The following is a 6937-nucleotide window of genomic DNA, read 5'->3' on the forward strand; positions in this document are numbered from 1 at the left end:
CCAATCCTGGCTCCAGTGACCCCCAGAGATCTATCCCATCATCCCCTTCCTTCTCCTGCATCCTGATCCTGGCTCCAGCAACCCCCAGTGATCTATCCCATCATCCTCTGCCTTCTCCTACATCCCAATCCTGGCTCCAGTGACCCCCAGAGATCTATCCCATCATCCCCTGCCTTCTCCTGCATCCTGATCCTGGCCCCAGTGACCCCCAGCCACGTATCCCATCATCCCCTGACTGCTTCTTCTCCCCACTGAAGGATGACAGCTAAGAAGGGGGCAGGGAAGGAGGACAGCGTCCAGAGCCCCACTGAGCATGTGCAAGAGTGCTGATTTGAAACGTTGAACCCTCCGGTGTGTTAATACAATGTGCACTCACTCTGCTTTGCTTGAATCTGCATCACGTGACTTGCTTGGAATTGAACAGACTTCACTTCCCCCTCGATTCGTAAGGGCAACAGAAAGGCAACCAGGTGTGGTAAACCATCACATTTTAACCTTAATTCGCACTGCTAGACAGGAATGACTCTGGATCTGGTGTGAAAAAACATCACGCTTTGCATTGCTAGAACAGGAGTGACTGCGGATATGAGCTGCAAACCCCCCCCCCCCCCCCCGTGTTATAAGGTCCCTAGGAGAGGAGTTAGAAAAGGCTTTGGCAAACAGGCACTCCAGAAATGGAAAAAGAGGAAGACTATATGTGGTCTTTCAGTTGTTTCTGCACTGCAATTCCCAGCATAGTTTACCATTGACTATACTGGCTTGGGCTGCTGGGAGTTCCAATCCAACAAAGTCCAGAGTGTCAGAACTGACATATCTGATATTTATGAGTTTGCAGAGGAATGTTAGTGTTGTTGTAGTTGCTGCTACATTTATATCCCACCTTTCCCCTACAAAGAGCTCAAGGTGGCTTAAATGACACTCGTGCTAGGCTAAAAGATAGTGGTGTCCTAAGGTTATCACTGAGGAGTATATCAGATAAGGGAAATTGGATGTATAATCCAATGGCAATCTGAATGCAATCATGGGGTTTGATGTTATTGCGTGATAGACTACCACACGCAATTTCGGGCAATGGGAACTCAGTCCGAACGCAATCACGGGGTTCCACATTATTGTGTGATAGACTACCACACACAATTTCGGGCAATGACAAGCTATTTTGGGGCAATGGGAAGTCAGTTTGAATGCAATTAGAATTCAAGTAAATTCACTGAACTATCGAATTCACGTGAATACGTTCTGGCCCCACTTTCTTTTCATTCGAAATTAAGAGAAATTCCTCCCGTGTGATAAACTCCTGAGAGCCACAGCCAAGTATAGAAATTGAAAATATTACTTTTGCAAGGCTACAACACCCAGAATCTCCCAGCCAACATGGCCATGTGGGATACTGGGAGATATAACTCTCCAAAAATAACATTTCCTAGCTCTGACCAAGAAAGAACCTGGGTCTCTTAAGTCCTAGTCCAACATTATAACTATAGTTTCACATAGACTTTCCTGGGCTTGCCTATGGATGAGTGTGTACTTCCAAGTTGTCTGTTGACTTAATTTCATTAACCCAGTAATTTCACTGGGTTTTGTAGCCACACTATAGAAATAAATATTTTGACACCACTTAACTGTCATAATTTTATTCTACAGAACCCTGCGATGTGTAGTTTGGTGAGGCACCAAACTCTCTAACAGACCACGTCCCTGAATACCTCCCCAAACTACAGATCCCTAGGATTTCACAGGATGGAGCCATGACAGTTAAAGTGATGTCAGATTGCTTTATTTCTACAGCGTGGATACATCCTTAGGCAAAGAATTACTTGAATAATTACTTGATTAAAAAAGGCTAAACTTCTTCGGACTGCAGATAGGTATTTAGCGGTTCACTTTCCGACTTTTCACTTGAGTGACGAGCATTCACCCTTCCTTTGCCACTGCCACCCAGTTCTTTTCTGGGAGAAAGCCGGGCAGCAAAGGAGTCTTGCGGGACAAGCACTGAGATCTACAGTGTAGATGCAGACTGAAAGAAAAAAGCTGGTAGCACAAGCTTTTGTAGATTTGAGTCTGCTTCCTCAGATGCATGAACTTTCAGTTGGTCTCAAAGGTGCTACAAGATGGGTAAAGGTGCCTTCGGCAGCTCCCCCTCTCCCCCTCTGTGCCAGCCTTCAGAGTCCCACATAGCTGCTGCCTGGTGGGACTCCAAAGGCACCGCTGCCCCACAGGCCTTCAGAGTGAGGGAGAGGGAAAATAACTAGAGGAGGTTTGCCCCACTCCAACTTTATGCTACTACTTTCTTGTGGGGTAAGCCAGCATGGCATAGTGATTTGAGTATTGGACTATGACTCTGTAGAGCAGAGTTCAATTCCCTGCTCCGCCATGAAACCCACCGGGTGACCTTGTGCAAGTCACATGCTCTCAGCCTCAAGGGAAGGCAATGGCAAACCTCCTCTGAACAAATGTTGCCAAAACAACCCCATGATAGGTTTGCCTTAGGGTTGTCATAAGTTAGAAACAATTTGAAGGCACAACAACAACAACGCTTCAAGAAAGAGCCACTGTGGTGTAGTGGTTTGAGCATTAGACTATGACCCTGGAGACAAGAGTTTGAATCCCTGCTTGGCCATGGAAACCCACTGTGATCTCACGTTCTCTCAGCTTCAGAGGGAGGCACTGGCAAAACCACTTTTGAATCAATCTTGCCAAGAAACCCCTTTCAGATTCACCTTAGAAACAACTTGAAGGCACACAACAACAACAACAACAACAAGAAAACCCCAATAGGAAAGCCAGAGTGGTGTAAAAGTTTAAAAATTGAATCCCCTCTAGTCCCACTGGGTGACCTTTGGTAAGTCACACTCTCTTAAAGGAAGGAAAAAGCAACCTCTCTCTGAATAACTCTTGCCAAGAAAATTCTGTGAGTCACCATAATTTGGAAAAGCCTTGAAGGCACACACCAAAGCCCTATTAACCTCATTGGCTGCAACACCACATCTCACATTAGCTGGGGTGACAGTGCCTTCAGAGTCCAGTGGGGCAGAAACTGAAGGCCTGGGGGAGAGGAGAGCCCTCAGAGTCTCATGGGCAGAAACCTTTTGGTGGGCTGCTTCGGCCTGCGAGCTACATGTTGTGCAGGCCTGGAATATACACATATGTATACATTTCATACAGTTTCATAAATTTCATACATTTTTCTCAATGGTACTTTATTAGTATTAATGTTGTATTTTATATATCTGGAAAAATACATCTTTAAAAAAAGGAAATAATCCCATCTGTGACCACTGGGACTTCTTGGGTAAGATGCATATAATTGCATCTCACTCTTATGCTATCTTGACTCAGAAGAAAACTGTGTTCAGTGGGGCTTGTTCCCAGTGAAGTGCCAGGGGAATCATTCTTATACATGGATATTTGTGAAGATTTATTTACACTGTGTTTATTTTAAAATTAAAAACATGGGAGGGGGGGCGTGTTAGAGCTATGTAGCCCGATCCTATTCAGTTTTACTTAAGTTTAAGTCATATTGATTTTAATGGGAGCAACTGCATGTAAGATTTCAGCCAGACATCTTCCCTCCATGTAGCCAAGTGTGAGGAATCTGTGGTCATTCAGATCGGTCCATATGTCAGCTTACATCATTCCTGGGCAGTGTAGCTAATGGTCAGGCACAGTGGAAGTTGAGGTTTATGGACTTCTGATGGGAAGTCTCCATGAGGTTCTTCATCCTAGCACTGAGTTTCCCTAAAGCCCAACACAGTAAGTGTTTGATGCTGAACATTACAGAGTCCTTGCACTCTCACCTGGGTGACTTCCAGTCACATTGTTGGAAAAAAAGGACAGAGTAGTGAAAATGGATGGCCTCTTGTCTCAGTCTGTTGTGTGGTGAACATGTCTGAGTGCGTACTGTGTCCTTGTCTTCTCTAGTGGACATTGTATCCTTTTTAGGCAGTGGAGTGATATCTCACTGCTCGGCACAGACCTGCCCTCCTTTTGCTGGAGTGAATGACTCAGGTGAGCTACCAAATAGAAGAAAGGTATTGCTGCAGCTGTTCTGATTTTATTCATTTATATCCTGCTTTTCTCCCGATATAGAGACTCAAGATGGCTAACAACATATTTAAAACAATACAAATTCTAAAATATACAAAAGCATTAATAAAAGTATAAAGATAAGACTTTAAAAGCAAAAACAATTTTTAAAGTTAAAACATTAGACATTTAAAAGATTACAATAATTAAAAAACCATAAGTTGTTGTCATGTACCTTCAAGTCTTTTCCATGTTATGGCAACCCTATCACAGGGTTTTCTTGGCAAGATTTGTTCACAAGAGGTTTGCCATTTCCTCCTCCTGAGATTGAGAGCATGTGACATGCCCAGGGTCACTCAGTGGGTTTCATGGCCCAGCTGGGGATCAAACCCTGATCTCCAAAGTCCTAGTCCAACCCTCAAACCACTATTTCCCACTGACTCTCTTTATGCAAACCTTAGAAACAGCATCACACAACATCAGTCTGTAAAAGCTTGATGGCATAAAAATGTTTCGACTTGCTGGAGGATGGGACCATCCTGGCTTCTTGATAGAGGACGTTCCAAAGTCTGGGAGCAGCCACCAAGAAGGCCCTCCCTCTTGTTCCCAACAAATGAGCCTGAAAGGGTAGTGGAACAGAGAGAAGGGCCTCTCCAGATGATCCTAGAGCTCTAGTGGGATCATAAGGGGAGATACAGTCCTTTAAATAACCTAGACCCAAGCCATATAAGGTTTTATAGGTCAAAACCAGCAGTTTGAATTCTGCCTGGAAATGGACCAGCAGCCAGTGGGGCTGTTGCAAGAAGGGAGTTGTGTGCTCCCTATTGACAGCTCCATTTAACAAACTGGTTGCAGCTCTTTGAGAGAACAGAAGTTTCTGAGCACTTTTCAAAGGCATCTGCAGGTAGAGTGCATGAAAGCAATCTAAATGGGATTTAACCAAGGCATGTACAAGATCCAACTTCTCCAGGAATGGGCACAGTTGGTGCAATAGCTTTAATTGTGCAAAGGCACTCCGGGGCTGCATCTACACTGCTGAAATAATTCAGTTTCATACCACTTTAACTGCCCTGGCTCAATGCTCTAGAAATCCAGGAATTGTAGTTTGTTGTGGCTCCAGAGCTCTTTGACAGAGAAGACTAAATGTCTCAGAAAACTATAATTCTCAGAATTCCATAGCACTGAGTCATGGCAGTTAAAGCGGTGTCATCCTGGATTATTTCTGCAGTGTGGATGCAGCCATGGTCACTGCTGAAACCTGGACCTCTAGGCTCAGAGCTGAATCCAGAAATATTGACAAACTGCAAACCTGTCTTTTCAGGTGGAGTATAACCCCATCTAACACAGGTTGAATCCTTATTCCCAGATCTTTCAACTGACCAGTAGCACCTGCGGCTAGTTTGAATTAAGCTTCAGTTTGTTTGCCTTTATCCAGTCCATTAGAGCGGTCAGAAATGTGTGACTGTGGATGCTTCCAGACAGAGATCTCCTAGCGTAGAGATCAAAGTACACTGCACTGCTTGTCTTTTCTTCCTTTATTTATGTATTTATCCTAACACATACAATAAAACTCCCTTCCAATGTGGAAAGAGAAAAAGAACATGGGAGGATTACAAGTGGAAGATAACACTGCCTGGGTTCCTAGTAAAATTCCATAGGCAAGGCAGATGCATGGTCCACTTAGCACATGTCCAACAAAAAGATAATCTGGTAGCTCCTTGAATTAGGGAAAGAGAAAAAATAGTTTATGTTAATAAAATTATAACAAAGTTCTCTCTCTCTCTCACTCACTCATTTTCACTTTCTCTTTCCTAAATTGCTGCTGTGATGGTGGTGGTGGTTGTGTGCCTTTAAGTTGTTTCTGACTTGTGGAAACTCTAAAGAGAACCTATAATAGGATTTGTTGGGGCTGAGAGTGTGTAACTTGCTAAAGGTCACCAAGTGAGTTTCCATGCTAAGTGAAGAATCAAATTGTGATCTCCAGAGTTGTAGTCCAAAATTCAAAACAGTACACCATACTGGCTCTCCTCTGCCACATTACTCTTAATTTAAGTAATGAGGTCTAAATAGCCTGAAGGCACCTGATCCCACCTGATCTCAGAAGCTAAACAGCGCTAGGCCAGGTGAATACTTGGATGGGGGACAGCCAAGGAATACCAGATGCTGTAGGCTGTGTTTCAGAGGAGGGCAATGGCACGCGGCCTCTGAGTTTTCCTTGCCTTGGAAAACCCTATTAAATTCATGGGGTTGCCATAAGTCAGGACACAACTGGAAGACACATATATGTGCACACCCACACCGCTAGATTACAGCTGTTTACCATCTGAAGGTATAGTTCCCCCCTCCCTTCCTGCACCTAATCTAAGGATTTTCTCTGCTTAGGACTGCCTTGCAATACTTTACAGCCTGAAGCAAAGTACAAAATGGTGTTCCCACTTCCATGTCCAGAATCCAGAAGGAGGGAGAGATGGACCTTTTTTCAACATTGGCAATAGAATAGGGGCTTCTACCATACCTGAAGGGGGCAGACTATTTTCATGGGCAGAAGACTTGCCTTGTGACTTACAGACACAGCTCAACCCTCCAGAAAAGAGGAGTCATCAGAGCACTGAAGAAGAATGGTTGAGGTCTCCCACCTAGCACTTGCCCTCTGAGGCAGTTGTCTCACTTTCCTTCACCCTAGGAGTAATCCCTACTTCAGATGACAATGTAAAAGGATGAAAAGCACATCAGCCCTAGCGCCTCACACAAACACCAAGTAGTTGTGATGATGGTGCTGCCATCATCACAAGTGCTGCCTCTGTTTTCTCTACTTCTTTGTCAGGATGTAGGGGACATATGTGCTGGCTCTAAGATCTGTCCAATTACCAGATCTTAGAGAAATTATATTTTTGGATCATAACCCCTGGAT

This window comes from Sceloporus undulatus, chromosome 2, assembly GCF_019175285.1.
Source record: "Sceloporus undulatus isolate JIND9_A2432 ecotype Alabama chromosome 2, SceUnd_v1.1, whole genome shotgun sequence".
NCBI lineage: Eukaryota > Metazoa > Chordata > Lepidosauria > Squamata > Phrynosomatidae > Sceloporus > Sceloporus undulatus.